Genomic DNA, 18,264 nt, shown 5'->3' on the forward strand with positions numbered 1-18,264 from the left:
AAAGCAGATAGCAATTGACTGTTAATGTGACAGTAGTGGCTACAATTAGATATTCTCAAATGTATATTTCTTATCAATATTTTAGATGAATATCTCTGGTTATGTTTTTTAAAAAGGTTGTATTTGAAATTCAAATCAAAGATGAGTTAGCTGCCTTCTCTGAAAATCTCTAATAAACAATAGCAAATTTATTTTGTTATTGTCAAATAGAATTAAACAGACGCTGACAATATTGTTGTTATGCGCTCTCAGAGACAAATACAAATGTACGCTGATAGGCTTATTATTGTCTGGAAAATCAAAATTATTCCTCTAAATAAAAACACCTTGATTTCACCTTATTTTTCAGGTTGTCGTTTTCCATTACTAATGTTATAACAAAGATATAATCTAACACCATTGAGTATTTTGTAGAAAGCCTTTATTAAATGTTACTGCAAAATAACAGCTATTTTCTTTGACTGAAACTAGAACAAATCATACTTAATCCAAGCAATCTTTCGGCAAATCCATTTAAACAAAGATCTACTATCATTGAGACATCCCTTCTGAAGCCATCTACAGGATGTTTGGTTTTTTGTTTGGGAAAATAAAGAAAAACAAAATATAAAAGCCAAATAATCTTGTGAGTGTTGCCATTACTAAGAGTTGCCAGCCATTTTAGATCCCATGTCATTTTGACAAACACAACTAAAATGGACAAATCCATGCTCCCAGTTCTCTCCCATCTTAACTGTAAGACTCAACAGTAATGAAGAACAGCCGGTGAAGCTTTCAGGTTCATCTCTTAATGCCTTTGTAGATTTCTGACAATCTGGGATCCCTGTTGCTCAGTGATCCTTACTTACTGTACTATCAATCTGTAAATTATATTAAAATATATATTCATACATACACAAATATTTTTAATACATACATTAACTGTAACACTAAAAGTAAACATGAATTAAAAAAATTAAAAAGTAAACTGAAAAGGTTTGGGGAACGGCAAATATATCTGTGTCTGTAACAAAATAAATTTCTAATCTTTAGGTATGTAAAAACAATAGCAAAATGATGGAACTTCCGTAAATTATTAAGGTCATCTACAAAATTTTATCGCACTACATGAAATAAAGATTTGGAGAAAGTTAATTATTTCACTATTTTGTTCCTGAAGCACATGCATTATATACTCTGAATTGTGATATATGAAAACATAATTGGCTACAACATTTCCCTTCTGCATTTTTATTCAGGTAGGATTTTCCACCAAACCCATCTCAGTAGTTGGCCCTGCTGAGATCCTTCAGGACAGACACTAGCTCATCAGCCTGTCAGACAGCAGGCTGACAGCTTTTGATAACAAGTCCCAGCTGGCAACCTTGGGTTTCTCCGGAGTCTCAGCAGAGAGGACATTAATGTGCGTGGCAAAGGTCCACAATGGTATTTACACATCTAATTCTCATTTGGATGTCTAGTTTACTGTTGAAGTCCATGGGTAGTTGACGACCCAAATGCAAGGCAGTCTCCTGAAGTCAGTCTCTCTGAGGCTCTCTGGGAGCCCTCAGGTGGAACCACCAAGTTGGCCTAACGGCTCCCACATGGGAAGATGCACTCTCACCTGTTTCTTCCTGGTCTCTGGCCATCACCTGATCTCACCATTAACTGTTTGAGCTCATTTAAGCCTCGAGAAGACTACGAGCACTTTCCTCCTTTGTTATTACTATTTTTTGTAAACTATATATCTTATAAAATTGCAATCTTTAAAAAAATTGTTTAGGAGACCCTCTTTTAGTGTTCAACTGGGAGAGCTTTATTTCTGGCATCCATTCCTTGTGGACTTGAAAGCTGCTCACACACATGCTTGAGGTTACATTTTCACACTCTCTAATTAAGGATTAAAAGTAGAGTATATGCCTCAGACCTAAACAAACAAACAAAAAAAAAACCTGAAAGAACATAAAAGGGATATGAGGCATGTGTGATTATCAGGGGTTCATAAATGTTTGTCCCTTTTAAAGTCTTTTCTTACCAGAATTTCAAAGTTTGAGATGAGCCTGATGTTGTCATCCTCATTTAACTCTTTCCAGGTGAAAGAAGTATGGTCAGAAATTTGATGCTTATTTACTGATACTGTGCTCAGTCTTCTAACACATTAATCTTCTACCATGTTTTCTGTTGATCCTAGGGGTAATGGAGCCCTACCCCTGACTGTGATTTATCTGAACTTCTGTCTTTACTCCTTCAGTTCCTTACCCATACAATGTGGAAATTTATAGTGGGGGTATGCTACTTTTCTTCCCAAAGTGGAAGGCATGTAATCTCTAGGAGCCCTCAATTCCAGGAGAAGTCATGCTTAACTGAGCAACTGAGGAAAGTACTCACTTTGCATTTGTCACAACTAATGAAAATATGTAAAATATAAATAGAGAAAAACTGAACTGGGAAAGGTGACATGCTTTGACAAGCCAAAAATTCTGCGATGACTTCAGTGAAATTAGGGATCAATATCTGTGTGACACAGCCCATATAGTCAGTGCTCTGTCTGAACCAGACCTGTATAAGCAAAATGACTTTGGACATAGCCAAGGACATACACTAAATTTTGAGAACAGAAACAGTCATCAAGCAAAGTACTAATCTGAATAAAGATAAGCATCTATATTATAAAGCCTAATACCAGAAATAATTGTCAAAATCACTGTCAGGGTGAATAGAGGGAAAGTGGTACTATGGGTAAGATTTATTTCCCTCAATAAAATGGAGTTGATAGATACTGATGTTAGGCTGGATAAATGCTGCTTTCTGTAATATACAAATAATACAGTATTTTCATATTCAGGTACTAAATGCTCTGTTTAAAAAGTTTTGCCTATATGCAATCATCCCATCTACACAGTTTCTCATTTTTCTGTGTACTTCCCTGTAATTACACTGTAGGATTAGGGAAAATTCTGAGGATAGAGATTTTATTTCCATAATAATTTATTACCATGGGATATCACTGAGGCCAAGAACACAGTAGAATCAAAAGAAAAAAAACCCACAAAAATAACAACAAAATAATAACAAAAAAAAAAAAATCCAGGATAAGCTGCTATATGGATAACAAGAACATCCGCAATTATATTAGATTAACAAAAATTCATAAGGGATATAAACCTTCATGCTTCAGAGCATAAGCTAATCACTAACTGATGGGAATTAAGAAACTTCTGTTATGGAGAGGTTAATCCCTAATTGCTCACTACAATATTTCTTGCAACATCATCTGAAGCAAATAGCACTGGCACTGGATACTAGACAAAACCGACAATTAGTCTGGTGTTATACTGTAATGTCTATCTTGCTGTCTTGTGACTGTAATGCACAAAATGCAAATCCATGTTTAGCTTGGTTTCCTAAAGAAATGAAGATTATATGATCATCCTGTCTGCTCTCTGCTATATCCACCTAATAATTTTTGAATCCATTAGCCAGTTTCAACAACATTTGTCACAGAAGTTGAGCCCTAGGGTATAATAAAATTCCTACACATTTAGCAAAATCAGAAGCCTGGCCAAGGAGGAAGGAACAAATTTGTTTCCCGCTGCCTGGAAACCTTCAGGAAAAACTCAGCATGAGTCTGGTCTGTTGACCAGAAGACCATGCATCTTGGCTGACTGAACAGCCTGCATGTACACCAGTACAAGGGAACTTTTACATTGCTGTATCCTTCACTGACAGGAGTCAGAGGAAACAGGAGTGACAGGACAGTGCTGGAGAAATACGTGGAGATTAAGGATGCAAATGGACACTGAAGGATGGGTGTCTGGGCAGTAGGGAGAATGCAGTAAAACTTCGTGGTGGATGGATGAGTGGAAATAGGATTGCAACAAGTAGAAGACCTGAGTTCATTCCTTTTTTTTTCCTCACTGAACAACATATTTGAATGTTCAAGGAGAAAAACTTAATTTGGACTGTTCTGAATGAGTCATTACACCCTCAGCTTCCCCCACAGTTTTTTTCCATACCTTACTCCCTGTGCTGTATCAAAAAAGGGACGCTATCACTTCAGTGTACGAATAATATTCTCTCTTGTCTTCTCTCTCACCATAAAATAAGTATGCCATGGATTCAGTTTTTATTTCAGCTCAGCATACCATAGGTAAAAAAGTTGGTATACAAGAGTTTGCTTCATTTTTATTCAATCTCAAAAATGCACAATTAACAAGGTAAGATTCCGGTAGTCAGGAAGTAGATAGAATAGCCAGTGGTAGTATGTCCTCTTTTAAAATAGCTTGAGGGACACTCTAACTTACAGCATTTTCATGGGATCAGTGAAAGACAACTTTTCTGCTGTATTAGTAGTGTATGTCCATCCTACAGGGCTGACATGGCATTTGCAGGAATCAGCTGTGGCCAGAAGTACAATACAGAGCAGAGAAAGCAGTCTAGGAGGTTTCTAGAGTATATCAAAGATAACTTCCAGATGCAGCTGGTAAGAGAGCCAGCCAGGGAAGATGCTCCACTATATCTGCTGTTCATTAACAGAGAAGGACTGGTGGGAGATGTGGACGCTGGGAGCTGTCTTGGACAGAGTGACCACGAAATGGTAAAGTTCTCAATTCTTGGTGAAGTCAGGATGGGGGCCAGCAAAACTGCTACCTTGGACTTCTGGAGGGCGGACTTTGAACTCTTCAGGACTCTGGTAGGGAGAGTCCCTTGGGATTCAGTCCTGAAGGGTAAAGGGGTCCAGGAAGGCTGGATGCTCCTCAAGAAAGAAGTCTTAAAGGCGCAGGAGCAGGCTATCCCCCTGTGCCACAAGATGAGCCAGCAGGGAAGAAGTCCGGCATGGATAAACAGGGATATTTTCCTGAGGCTCCAGGAGAAAAAAGAGAAACTACCTCCTGTGGAAGAAGGGATGGGCAACTCGAGGAGAGTACATAGAAGTTGTTAGGATGTGCAGAGAGAAAATTAGAAAGACAAAAGCCCAGCTGGAACTCAACACAGCCGTTGGGGTAAAAGAGAACAAAAAATGATTTTACGAATGTATTAACAGTGAGAGGAGGGCTAAGGAGAATCTCCAACCTCCACTGGCGGGGAACGTGACCAGTGAGAATAAGGAAAAGGTTGAGGTTCTCAGTGCTTTCTTTACATCTGTCTTTAAAAGTCAGACCAGTTATACTTGGGGTACTCTACCCCCTGATCTGGAAGTCTCGGATGGGGAACAGAATAAACCCCCCACGATTCAGGTGGAAACTGTTATAGACCTACTGCTTTACCTGGACTGCCACAAGTCCATGGAGTCAGATGGGATCCACCCAAGGGCGCTGAGGGAGCTGGTGGAGGTGACAGCCAAGCTGTTTTCCGTCATCTATCAGCATTCCCGGTCATCTGAAGAGGTCTCAGTGGATTGGAGGCTTGCCACCATGACTCCCATCTACAAGAAGGGTTGTAAGGAGGATCCAGGGAACTACAGGTCTGCCAGCCTGACAGGTTTGGTGCCAGGGAAGGTGGGACAACTGAAGGATCAGGCCTAGCCAGCATAGGTTCATGAAAGGCAGGTCCTGCTTGACCAGCCTGATCTCCTTCTATGATGGAGTGACTCACCTGGTAAATGAGGGAAAGGCTGTTGATGTGGTCTACCTAGACTTCAGCAAAGCCTTTGACACTGTCTCCCACAGTATTCTCCTGGAGAAGCTGGCAGCCCATGGCTTGGACAGGTACACTCTGCTAGGTAAAGAACTGGCTGGATGGCCAGGCCCAGAGAGTGGCAGTGAATGGATTTAAATTCAGATGGCGACTGGTCATGAGTGGTATTCCCCAGGGGTTGGTATTGAGGCCTATCCTGTTCAATATCCTTAGGAGGAGCGGCTGAGGGAGCTGGGATTACTTAGTCTGGAGAGGCAGAGGCTCAGAGAAGACCTCATCGCTCTCTACAACTACCTGAAGGGAGCTGGGATGAAGAGGGGTTTGACCTCCCATGTAACTAGAGATAGGATGAAAGGGAATGGCCTCAAGTTGTACCAGGGGAGATTCAGGTTGGACATTAGGATATACTTCTCTGAAAGAGTGATCAGGCCCTGGAATTGGCTGCCCACAGAGCTGGTGGAGACACTGACACTGGAGGTGTTCAAGAAACATTTATATGTTGTACTGAGGGACGTGGTTTAGTGGGAAACATTGGTGATAGGTAGGCAGTTGGACTGGATGATCTTGGAGGTCTTTTCCAACCTTGGTGATTCTATAATTCTATATAGAGAGAAGTATATATGTGTCAATAAAGACTTAGCGTCAACCAGTAATAGTAAATGAAGTCATGTTGATGCATAAACAGTAAATTCAGTTAGAATGGTTCCTGACAGTATTGGCATGTGACATAGAACTTTTCCAAAAATTTCCGAGACTTGCCCAGCAGTCAGTGAGGGTCAAGAATTGTGGCTAATAGACAGTATGGATATGCACTCTCTTTCCTCCCTTCCTTGAACTCCACCATTTCCCCAGTCTTAGAGGTTAGAACAGTACAGATGCAGTCAGGAGTTGTAATTGGCCCAAGAGTAGCAGAACAAACTCCAACACCATTTTACTGGTATAGATACAATCCTCAAATGGCCAAAATACAGCCTATTCTTGATACACCTATATGAACAGTAATCACTCTCCTAACCACTGAGTAAGCAGTTTCTTGGCTTCATTAAGTGTAGGAGTAAGTTTGCTGATCCTGCTTCAGTTTTGCACAATACTTGTCTCATGAACGAGTCTTTTGCAGGGGGAAGTTGTGGAAAGTATTGGATTTTATGACGGGTGTATTTTAATATAAAATAAAAGGATTGATTTCACAGTTGATCCTATTCAATTAAAAGCATTAATCGCCTACTACACAGAGAGAATATGCTAGGAAGAAGGAAAGAAGAAATTAATTTGGAAATGAAATAATAGATTCCAATTTATAGTTAGAATGTAGTAAAGGGAATTTAATATTATTCCTTCAAGATCACTGAAAGAGGTCCTTACTTTTCCCTGAATATTTAGGTTAGCAGTCTTCAGACAGGAGAAACAATACTCTTGACAACTGTCAGAAATAAATAATAATAATTTTTAAAAAGACAAATTCATCCTTTATAGAAACACTTGCACAGGGGAGAGCAAGTAGCCAAGGAACATATGTACACATTTTAAAGCATATGGGCTTCTTGCTCTCCTAGTAATTAATACAATAATTTGAGTTTGTTAAAGTTCTCCCTTTTTTCATCCACAAACTGTATATAGGAAACTGTTAGGGACATAATTAACACTTGCTGCTGTTATACATTATAAAGGACACTTGAAAGACATGTATTGGTAATTGCATACCTTAAATACCGGAAGGTGATAATGGAGCAGGAGATTCTGAAAAACAAAAATATTATTAAAGAACAAATAATAGTTCCTTCAAAGTACTAACCACCCACCCAAAATTTATAAGGAAGAAAAAAGCAAATTATAGAAGATAAACTGAAGATTTCCTTTGCAAACCACATATCTCATTATCCTCTTTTGATGCTATGTTTTATACAGCTGCTGAAAATTCACTATTTCTAGAGAATTCATGAACAATGTCTGTTCTGTAATATTTTACTCATCCTGTGTAAACATTTAATCTTAACACTGCAAAAGTAACAAGAGTGTCTCGAATCACCTGTGATTTAAATTACTTCATGATGTGAAAAAAATTCTTGAGGTAATTCTGAGGAAGAATGATTAAATGAGAAAAACAGCAAGATGTTTCTGTGCAGAGACTGAAAAGACTGTCACCACTTAAACTAAACAAGAGTTCAGTCATAAAGAAATGTAAAAGCTGTAAATGTAAAATGTAAAAAAGATATTCTTTTTAAGAACTTAACTAAAAATCAAATGCAAATAGTACTTGTTTTAGGATTTTTTTATAGCTTGAAATGTACAGCTTTTAAAGAGACACACATTTTTAGTTTAAATCAGATTTTTATCTTGTTCCACCATTTTTTGTATATTTACGTAATGAAATCAATCTGTTTATAAAATGTGACTTTTGTTCTCTGTTTTCTACCCCATCACTTCCCTATGTAAAATAAAGTAGACATAACCTACCCTTTCCACACTGAGTATTCTGGCTTTACTTTCTCTTCTTCAGTGTTGTTTATATTCTCTCTCTTTGGACTAGTTAAAGTCTGGGCTATCAGAAGAGAAAATAATATTTAATATCTCTGATATAGTTACTTCTGACTACTGTAAACATCTCAGACTATGAGACAACAACTAAATGAAAGAGTTTTGGACTGGCCAAGTTATAACATAATTGTACATAAGAAGATTTCTCATTTTCTGTCTGAAGTGTTTGATATTGGCTTTCTGTCAGAAACATAATATCAGGCTACCTGGACAATATTTGCTGTAGCATAGTAATTCCTGTGACCCTGCATCATCTTTCAAAGTTTTCAGATACTTGGTACACATGCATTTCTTGTAAAAATTTGAAAATAGACTTAAAAATACCTATCTCTGTTTTCTAATAATAGACCTGAATAGTGCTAATTACAACGTTTCTGACCATGCTGTAGATTTCTGTGCATTTTTTGAGAGGAGGGGGGGCATTGACTACTTAATTTTTTATCCATGGAGCTCACAGACATCAGAGTCCAGGGTTTAAACCATAGCTGTACCTTGATCATGGATCTCAAACATCCATTTAGACATTACTTTTATGCAACAGCACCCATTTCTGTTGAAAAATATTTCTTTTGTCTTCTACAACCATACTACTCCAACTTTGTCAAAAACTGGGAAGGACAGTTTTTACTCATCCAGAGTGCAGTGAAAATTAGGAGGTTTTGGTTAAAAAGAAAAAAATTGAAGACTACTAAGACCAAGCCCATTGAAAATATTCAGAACTACAATGCTAATATTTGCATCTCCAAATTCAGTATTTATAGGCTCAAAATATTCTCCAATATTTGCTTAAAACTGGCTATTATCACATGCATTCTGCCATTAAATTCACTTTATAGAATATTCACAATATGCAAACATAAAGGGAGTAAAAAAGCTACTGAAAAGAATTCAATTATTTTACCTGAGTGCATACCCAGAGACGTATTTCTTAAGTGCTCATTCAATACTGGCACCCATTTCAATGTCAGTAAATCAAATCATCTTTAAGCAGCATCACTAAAACATCATCACCTTTTCTTTGCTAGTTTATAACAGTAATCCTCTTGCCTAGTTTGTGTCGATGGTCTTCATGGGCAGTTCAGGAGTGCAAAAAGACCCACTAATGCATCTTTCTTAATTAAAATGCAAAAAAATGTTACTCAGATATTCTTGAGATGGGGGTATCAGAAAACATGGGATAGGAAACAATGATCCTGCACTTGTACTGAGAGCTGGAAAGGAGAATGTTTGTCATGGTTAGATGGGAATATAGATACCAGTACAGCTACAAGCTGAGCTTCTTCTCAGAATTTGAAGGAATTCTAGAAGCTTTCTATAGTAAACCAGCAATTTATTAGAAGCAGGAGATTATACCTTTGCAAACTTACCAGTGCTCTAAATACACATTTCTATCTCCGAAGATCTCTTTTGTGACTTCACTGCTGCCCTAGGGATGAACAATAAAGCATCTCTTCTTCATTCAGTGTGCTACTCTTATTGCTTTTGAACAAAGCCCATGCAGTGAAAATGGCCTTTTGCCTTCTCCAACTTTCTGCAGTTCATCAACTGACTGTTGCAGTATAATAGGTCCCCTGCAAAGAAAGATGCTAGAGAATTTGGAACTGAAGAGATGGAGCCTCTAGATAGTCATTCAAACAGGCTTGCTAAAAACTATGTCTTTCACATTACTAGCGAATTACTTGGCATCCCAAGGGGCTCAATTTAACAGCAATGATCATCAAGCCGGTTTGTTGATACGTTCTCTCTGGAAGTTGAAAAAGTTCTTTCCTCTTCTGTGAAACTCTTAAGCTTCAGAGTGTCTGGTTTAACAAGTTCAACTCAACATGGAATTAGCTATAGATGTATTTCTTTATTTCTCTCCTCTCTCCCTTCCCTGCAACATTATTAAGGGGCTAAAAACTATCCAGGGTTAATCACTGTCTCTCAACAAATACTCACTACAGGAGAAAACCAAATAATTATTTGGCAACATGCCAGTTGCCCAATATCTACTTACTTATCTGTTCTTTTGTGCAGAATTCTTCCTGTACACAGGAAGCTCAACCTTATGGCCCACAGAGGCTGGACTTAGAAAAGCTAAAAAGTTCTTCCATAATTAAGAAATTGAAATAAAAATAAACTGGATCCCTGTTCACTAAGGACACAGCAGGTGGGCTAGAACACTAACTACTTCTATCATTTTCTTGAGAGTATATAAATCGTCTAATCTTTTAGGCTTATGGGACTATTAATACCCATTTCAGTTAAAACAGTCTCTCGTCTAGTTGCTTTTAACATCACCAAAGTTTGCTAGATTCTCACTTGTGCATTACATCAAGTATCACCTTGTAGCATTGTCCTTATTCCTTTGTATTTTTTTTAAACCATGAAGAACCCTAGAGTATGTGAAATTCAGTAGAGTAGCGTGCACTCAATATACACCTATGATTGGAAGCAGGAGCTGCCTTATTTTACTAGCAGAATCAACTCAGTAGCACAAAAGTAGCACAATCCCAGACGGAAGGATAAGAGACCTTCCTCCAGGCTATGGATTATAGCTCATGTATTTGGGTTACATTAGCATTTCTCACTATAGAAACTTGATTCAGCCATAAATTCCATCAGTATAACAGAGGATAAAGGTCTAAAGCTACAAAAAGTTTTCTGGGGTTAGCCTGCACTCCCTCCTCACTAGTCTAGTATGGAGGGATGTACCACAGCTGCACAAGTATAAGGCACAAACGAAAGGAGTACAGCCCACAGATGTATTTAAATATATGCTTTCAGTATGAATCCTGACATTTTGCAAACACTCAAAGCTTTCTGAACCCTTTACCTCTAGCTTAGGAAAAAATATTATTAAATGAGCAAAGCTTCATCCATATCATAGAATCATAGAATCATTATGATTGGAAAGACTACTGAGATCATCTAATCCAACCATCAACACATCACTGTGTTGCCCACTAAACTATGTCACTCAATGCGACATCTACCTTTTTCTTGAAAACCTCCATATGGCACACTGCTGTTTCCCAGTTCAGTCTCCTAAACCCTCAAAGCAGGGGAGTACCTTCCTCAGGTAGGCACTTTATTTATTTATTTATTTATTACTTTATTTTATCCCTCTGGTTTAGATAACCACACATATTTCAGTCTACAGCGGCTGGCAGTCATACCTGTTGCGGTTTAACCCAGAATGCAGCTAATCACTACCCAGCTACTCATTTACTGTCCCCAAGTGGGATGAGGGAGAGAACTGGAATCAAAATAGAACTTGTGGGTTGAGATGACAACTATTTACTAAGACAGAGAGAAGAAAATGGAAATAAAAAATGCAATAATAACAATGTATAAACAGATATCCGGAATGTAATTATTTGCCACCTATTAACTGATGCCCAGCTAACGATACAACAGAATCAGTCTGATCTGGGCATTAGAGGAGACAGTGTACGATGGAGAGTGAAGTTACACATCAGCAACTGTGTTCTTCACCCTGTACAGTAATGATGCATCCTGGGATGACTCAAGGGGAAAATGAGATTACTGCTTCCCTCCATTCCTCTCCCAAACTCCCACTTTTAAAATCTGCACCTGGGTTTATTTTGGCAGCACACCACCATTGTTACATCCTATCCAGCAGGTACTGTGACATGCTGATTATAACATTTGGGATTGTCCCTCTTCCTGCTCTTCCTGTAGGAGATGGAAATGTTATTTGTAAATGAACACAAGAAGTAGTAATTAACTGTTATATAAACCTAATTTCAGCTTTGGAAAGTATAATAGCAATCTTTACATTTATTTCCCTGTTACCAATACTTCAGACTACTGAGATGCATTTGGAGTGTGTGTGTGTTTACTGAGGGATAGCACAGACAGTCTGCCCTAAGGCCAAGGATGATGGGAGCCAAGGAAGCTATAGCTCTGGGGAGTGCACTAGTAGTGGATCTGTCCTGAGGATGCTCAAAGTTGTGGATCCTTAGCCCTGGGGCAGAGAATTTTGGCAAGTATGCCCTGAAGCCAAAGACCCTGAAAGCTGCTACCAGCAGTGGAGCTGACAAGTTACATCAAATTCAATGAGCAGCTGCACAGTCTCAAGAATCCATCAGAAACTTGAAAAAACCTCGGATTTACGTATACATTAAAAAAACCCGCACAACACACACACACAAAAAACCTTAATATACAAAATGACATTTTTTTTGTGACTCAGAAACCCTTTTTATGCCTGTGTGAACCCGGATCTGTTTAATAAATTTCAGTTCTGATGACATTTCATACTCCTCTGTTTTCTGGATTAAACATTTGTTTTATTCATCCTTTCCTCAAAATTATTTTATTGGTCTTCTATTTTCTTTGCTGAAGAGATTCTATAGCTTTGTTAATGAGTACTGTGAATATCATAAACTTGCACTGGATCAGGAACCTCAATAGTTCAACCAGAGTGAATTACCATTTTAAGTTCTGCATGCAACTCTGAAATGAGTGCATTTTAGAATGATAGTCTGTTTTGTAGTATCATATATTTTACTCATATACTGTTTATAATTCACTACAACTCCCACTTTCCTTTGTTCTCTTATCCCTTTTTTTTTATATTTGTATCCTTTTCTTTCCTCAGTATACTTCTTTTCAGCTATCTTTCACAAAATTCATCTTATTGATTCCAGACTATTTCTCTAACACACTAGGATCTCTCTGAGTTACTGTTCTGTGATATAACCTCTTGCAGCCTATTTCTTAAGTATATTTCCTATTCTATTGTTCATGCCTTTAATGAAAATATTAAAAAACTGTCGACCCATAACTACCACATATGAGGCCAATTTGAAATATCATCCCAGTTTGGCAGAAAACTTGAGATAACTCTGCTCTTTTAGTATTCTTTTTTAACCACTTCTGCATCAACTGCATCTGAGCAAGATCCTATTTCCTATTAAATTTATTTTTAAGAATACCTCGTGCATCCACATTACAAGCCTTACATATGTCAGATTATCAAACATATCTAGCGCTCCTTCCATATCCGTTTGGCCAGTTAACATGTCAAGAAGGAAATTAGACTGGCTTGGCATGTTTTGTCAGATCCTGACAAATCCATATTGCCCTTTTCTTACCACCTTATTATCTACTGTCTGCACAAAACCAGATTAAAAGTTTTGTTCCAATATCTTTTGGGGTATCAAAGGGAGGTCAAATGCTTTGTAAGTCCTTGAGATCTCCTTTCTCGCAGTCTGAATGTATTTTATTCTTTGCCATCCCCCTGTGCTTTGAATCATTTCTTCTTCACAGATTTTTGAAAATAATTGCTGTTGCTTTGGCTAATATTCTAATCTGCTTGTGGGTATATCTCACCAATGGAAACCTAACTTATCTAAGTAGTTCTGACATCTTCTTTCCCTGTTTTGCCTTATTTTCCCATTCTTTTTTTTAACTTAATCTCACCAAGTTTATTTTCATGTTGAGCTTATTTAAAAGGGAGAAAAAATAAAACAACAAACTTTGAGCCTTTCAAACTTTTCTGTACTGCATACCACTTATTGCTTCCCATTCATTTTAAAATAAAACACAACCTTCTCCCTAATGCAATCTAAGGATTTTTGGAAAAAACAGCTATTCACAGATAATAGTTATTCAGTGAGCTAGAGCTAGAAACAGCACTGGAATTTGCTCATCTCTGATGCTGAATTGTTATAATGCCCATGCTTTTGGCCAGAGCCAACTAGCCAAATAAATTCTGGGTCCAGTTCAGGAGTTAGTACAGGTCAAGGACCGTTCCCAAATGGCTGTGCAGATGTGACCATGTTGTGCTGGAGGCTAAGAGAGTTTAATAGCATAGATGTGACTATACCATGCCAATTGGCCTCAATGTCAGAGAATGATCCCTGGCACTGTTCAGTTTATTAGTACAGATCTAGTCTTTTTCTCCTGATATTTTCCTTATCCATCAGATGTTAAGTTAGTTCAAGTCCCTCATTCCCACCAGACCTTACATTTAGCTGTCACAGTTATATGGTTAAAATCTCCTTCAACACATCCTCTGGATTTAGTGTTTTATAGGAGTCATGAGTGTCTATATCCATAGATATTTAATAATTCCATGTCATACTTTATTTTGTGTTTAGATTTAGTACACGTTTGCCTTGGTATATAAGGCAGTACCATTTCCATTTTTCTTTTCTGCGGTTCCAGGGCAAGCAATTCTCTTCTGAATCTGTCTGTCTACTTTTTACACAGTAAGAATTCCAGTACTCTGGATGATTTGAAAAGCTGGAGACACATGCTCCAATGAAATAGTCACTGTTCATTTTTTAAAATTTTATTTTTCTTTCAAAAAGCAAGATAAATGGATTTGATATTTGATCCTCCCTTGCTTTTCCAAAATGGCAGAAATGAGAGATCAGCATTTTTACTCATTTGGTAATCGTACATAACTAATTAGTAGAATTTGGTATAATATTTAGCTTTGTGTCTTTTTTAGATATACTGCATTAAGCACTCCAGTAACTCACTGGCTTAGAGGCCCATCTGAATATCTATGGGGATGTATGCAGATTTAACAGCCTACTTCGTACTGGAGGATGGCGGCCTTGGACTGTTTTGCTGGGTTTAACAGTAAGAGTTGTACTGTAAATGCAGATTCTGGAACCACTAATTAATCAGATCATATCTTATTCATAATTATATGGATGGGAAAAATGGCAGCAAAACTTACTAAAAATCCCTAAAGTTTATTTTTTCCACATTCATACCCACACTGGAATATATATATGCTAGAAGAAGAGAAAAAAAACCCGGCTAACTGCTGAGCCATTGAGACAGTTTTCACAACATCACAGATAATTACAATTATCCTTCTCTTAGGGACTTCAGAGCTGCCAATTTTCTGCAACTGAAAATAAATAAATAATTCAGAACAGATGCTGACTGCTCATCCCACTTTAGTCAAAAGCTTTAGGCAGGCATATCAGCATTAACTTGAAAACAATGACAGAACTTGAAAATGTTTCTTCTCTTTCACTCTTTTTTTGTTTTCCTCTTTTCATGTTATGTTTTAACAGCCAGGTAAGTTTTCAAGCTTGTGCAGTGGAAGTACAGTGGAAATTAAAAAAACAGAAACAAAACCAAAAGAGATGCTCGTCAATTGAACTGGGATTAGAAAGGCAGGAATTTTTTTAGCAACCAGGAGAAATAGCAAGTTCCTGCAGGTGGCACTTTTTGTGCTAAAGGGTTAATACCTTCTTTGGCATTAGCGGTCCGGTCATGTTCAAATGGACTTGTAGGGAAACTGGCTGTGCCAAAGAACTCTTATGATTATGGATTCACCAATCATGAGGAGCACCTTCATCTAGCCACATTCTGAGGGACTCATCTGACCATCCTTAATGAGTTTGGCAATGCTTAATGAGAAATCTTATGACTAGCTTATAGAATAGTGCTCTTTATTGGAGCAACAGCTTACAGATGCTTTTGAATTGCTGGTGATAAATACACTGCCTGCAGAGCACGTGCTAATACTAGTAATATGAATGCAAATGATGCATGCATTAAGCTATGGAATAACTCTCTAGAGATAACTAAGTTTCCTGGGAAAGCACTCAGCATAACTGAGTGTGAAAATCTCACCTGATAGGCATCCTGATGAGACTCAGGAGAAGCTCAGTCTGTCAACTGGTCCCAGTAGTCAACACTGTCCTTCTGACTGGTCTGTGATGGCATCTCCCCTAAAATTCCTTCTTTCTTAGGCTGTTTTATACTGTTTTCTTAATTCTAGGTGGAGCTTGAGTGGCTTTAGTCATGTGTGTTTTTTGTGATTGGTGATGGGTGGCAATCCTACTCATATGGCAGGGGAGCTGGAACTACATATTTAAGGTCCCTTCCAACCTAAGGCATTCTATGACTCTAGACAACAGTTTCATAGTGTCACTCAGTTTCCATCCCTGCTTTGTTATCATAGAGCCTGGCCACAAAGTTTTGCACTTCTTTCCACTGTCTATGGTGTATTTTTCAAAGTCACTGTAGCAAGATCCCCTAGTGTAACTGATATCCAAGAGTGCTGTTTGCGTTGCCTAGGGAACTGTTTTGGAACAGACTTCTTGCATATTTGCTGCAATCCACCCTGGAGGTTTCTTCAACACTTTTTTTTTTCTTTAAGAGTTGAATATCCCAACAAGTTATTTCAAATAATTACTCGACAGCATTATAAGTATTCGGTAATTAATTATTAACAGAAGTAAGCAGTGACTATTCTGCTCCTGGCACATCTGTGCAGTGGAGGTACATTAACCTCTAATCAAATCTGCAATATAACTGACACTCACTGGATACAAGACTCATACAAGCTAAAAGTTTTTTCTCAGTTCTTTTGGCTAACAAAAGTTATCAGTGAATCTAACTGATTATTCTCTGTGATATTTGCAACTGTATCTTGCCTCTGTGGTGATGTTTGTGCTGTTTAGGTCATGGAGCTGTAGGAGCTTGTGAGGAGCTGCAGGCTGCTATGAGGCCTCCCTCAGCCTCCTCTGCTTTGGGCTGAACAAACCAAGGGACCTCAGCCACTCCTCACATATCTTTCCCTCCAAATCCTTCAATATCTTTGTGGCCCTCCTTTGGACATTCTAATAGTTTTATGTCTTTCTTATATTGCAGTGCTCCAAACAGCACACAATACTCGTGGTGAGGTCAAATCACTGCAGAGCAGAGTGGGACAATCATTTCCCTAGTCTGACTAGCACTATTGTTCTTGGTGTACCCCGGTATACAACTGTTCCTTTTGGCTGCAGGGCACACTACTGACTCATATTCAGCTTGCTGTCAGTCAGAATCAGAATCCCCACATCCCTTTCCACAGGGCTGCTCTCCAGGTTCTCATCCCACGGTCTGTACATATAGCCAAGGTTGCTCCATCCCAGTTGCAGAATCCAGCATTTTCTCTTGTTAAATTTCATAAAATTGTTGATTGCCCTCTTCTCTAATGTGGCTCTTAGTACACGTGAGAATGCACAACTCCTCCTAATCTAGTATCATCTCCAAAATTACTTATCATGCATTTGAGTCCTGCATCCTGATCATTTATAAAAACATTCAAGAGAACTAGCTCTAAAATGAAGACCTGCAGAACCCTACTAGTGAATAACTGCCAACATGACATAACTGCTTTGACTATAACACTTGGCCAGTCGTTCACCCATATTTGTCACGGTATTATCTAAGGGTATGCGTCCGTGACAAGGGGGACAGGCCCGAAAGAAAAAAAAAAACGAGCAAGGAGGAAGAAAAAAAAAAATATTGCTGGTGGGTAGGGGCCGGCCCCGGGCGGTCCGGTGGCTAAAGCGGCAGAGAAGCCGCGGAACGCACCCTGGGGAAAACAAAGGGAAGAGGGGAAAAGCAGGGGACTCGTAGGCGGATCTAACACAAAAACAGCGGCACCAATCTGAGGAGGAACAACTAATTTTACTAAATATATCAAAATGAGGCTAATAGAATTATAATAGAGACTTTACAGGCTGAAAATCTTACACAGTAAACTGCAGGAGGACCACGTGCTTTCTCCGCCAGGCAGGAAGGAACAGACCCCGCGTCTCCCCGGAGGCTTCACCCCCCTCACCTCCAACGCAAAGACCCCTGGGGAGTGCACCTCCTCCCCTCCCCCTCAGAGGGCCACACCAAAAAAGGCAATCATTACTATCTATACTTCAACTATTAAATTGTTAGAATGGTCTCTGGCATGCTTTGGGTTTGTCTTAATTAGCAGTTTCCAGTCTTTGGGAATATACATTTCTAGGCACCATTCCCAACAGGCAGTTTGCATGCAACCACACTGTTTTCAGAAGCTATGTTAGATGTGGGCTTCTCCCTGCTGATTGGTCTCCCTGCCCAGGAATATTCTCAAGAACATTTAATTTATTGATGTAGAGGTATCCACAGGGAATCCAATCTCATAATTTTGTCTGAAATACTTATTCAGATAAGATAAAAACAACCCTTCCTTCTTCTGTTTCATTTTCCTCTCACTTTCCTCCTCCTTAGAGCTCTTATAGCTGATGCAAAAGGGGTATAAACAGAAAGGTGACTTTAAAAGACACTTTGAATACATTAAATCAGTGCAAGTTTCAGTGTTTTTAGATT

At 38.5% G+C, this 18,264-nt stretch overlaps 1 long non-coding RNA gene across 1 annotated transcript; it reads right to left on the bottom strand.

Moving 5' to 3' along the window:
- On the bottom strand, positions 430-17,739 carry LOC110396546. Its single transcript, XR_002437044.1, has 5 exons — positions 17,656-17,739; positions 9,519-9,722; positions 8,071-8,155; positions 7,318-7,353; positions 430-860 (listed from the first exon to the last, which is right to left on the bottom strand). It is a non-coding gene; the product is annotated as an uncharacterized LOC110396546 (long non-coding RNA).

This window comes from Numida meleagris, chromosome 3 (genome assembly GCF_002078875.1).
Source record: "Numida meleagris isolate 19003 breed g44 Domestic line chromosome 3, NumMel1.0, whole genome shotgun sequence".
In the NCBI taxonomy this organism is placed as follows: domain Eukaryota; kingdom Metazoa; phylum Chordata; class Aves; order Galliformes; family Numididae; genus Numida; species Numida meleagris.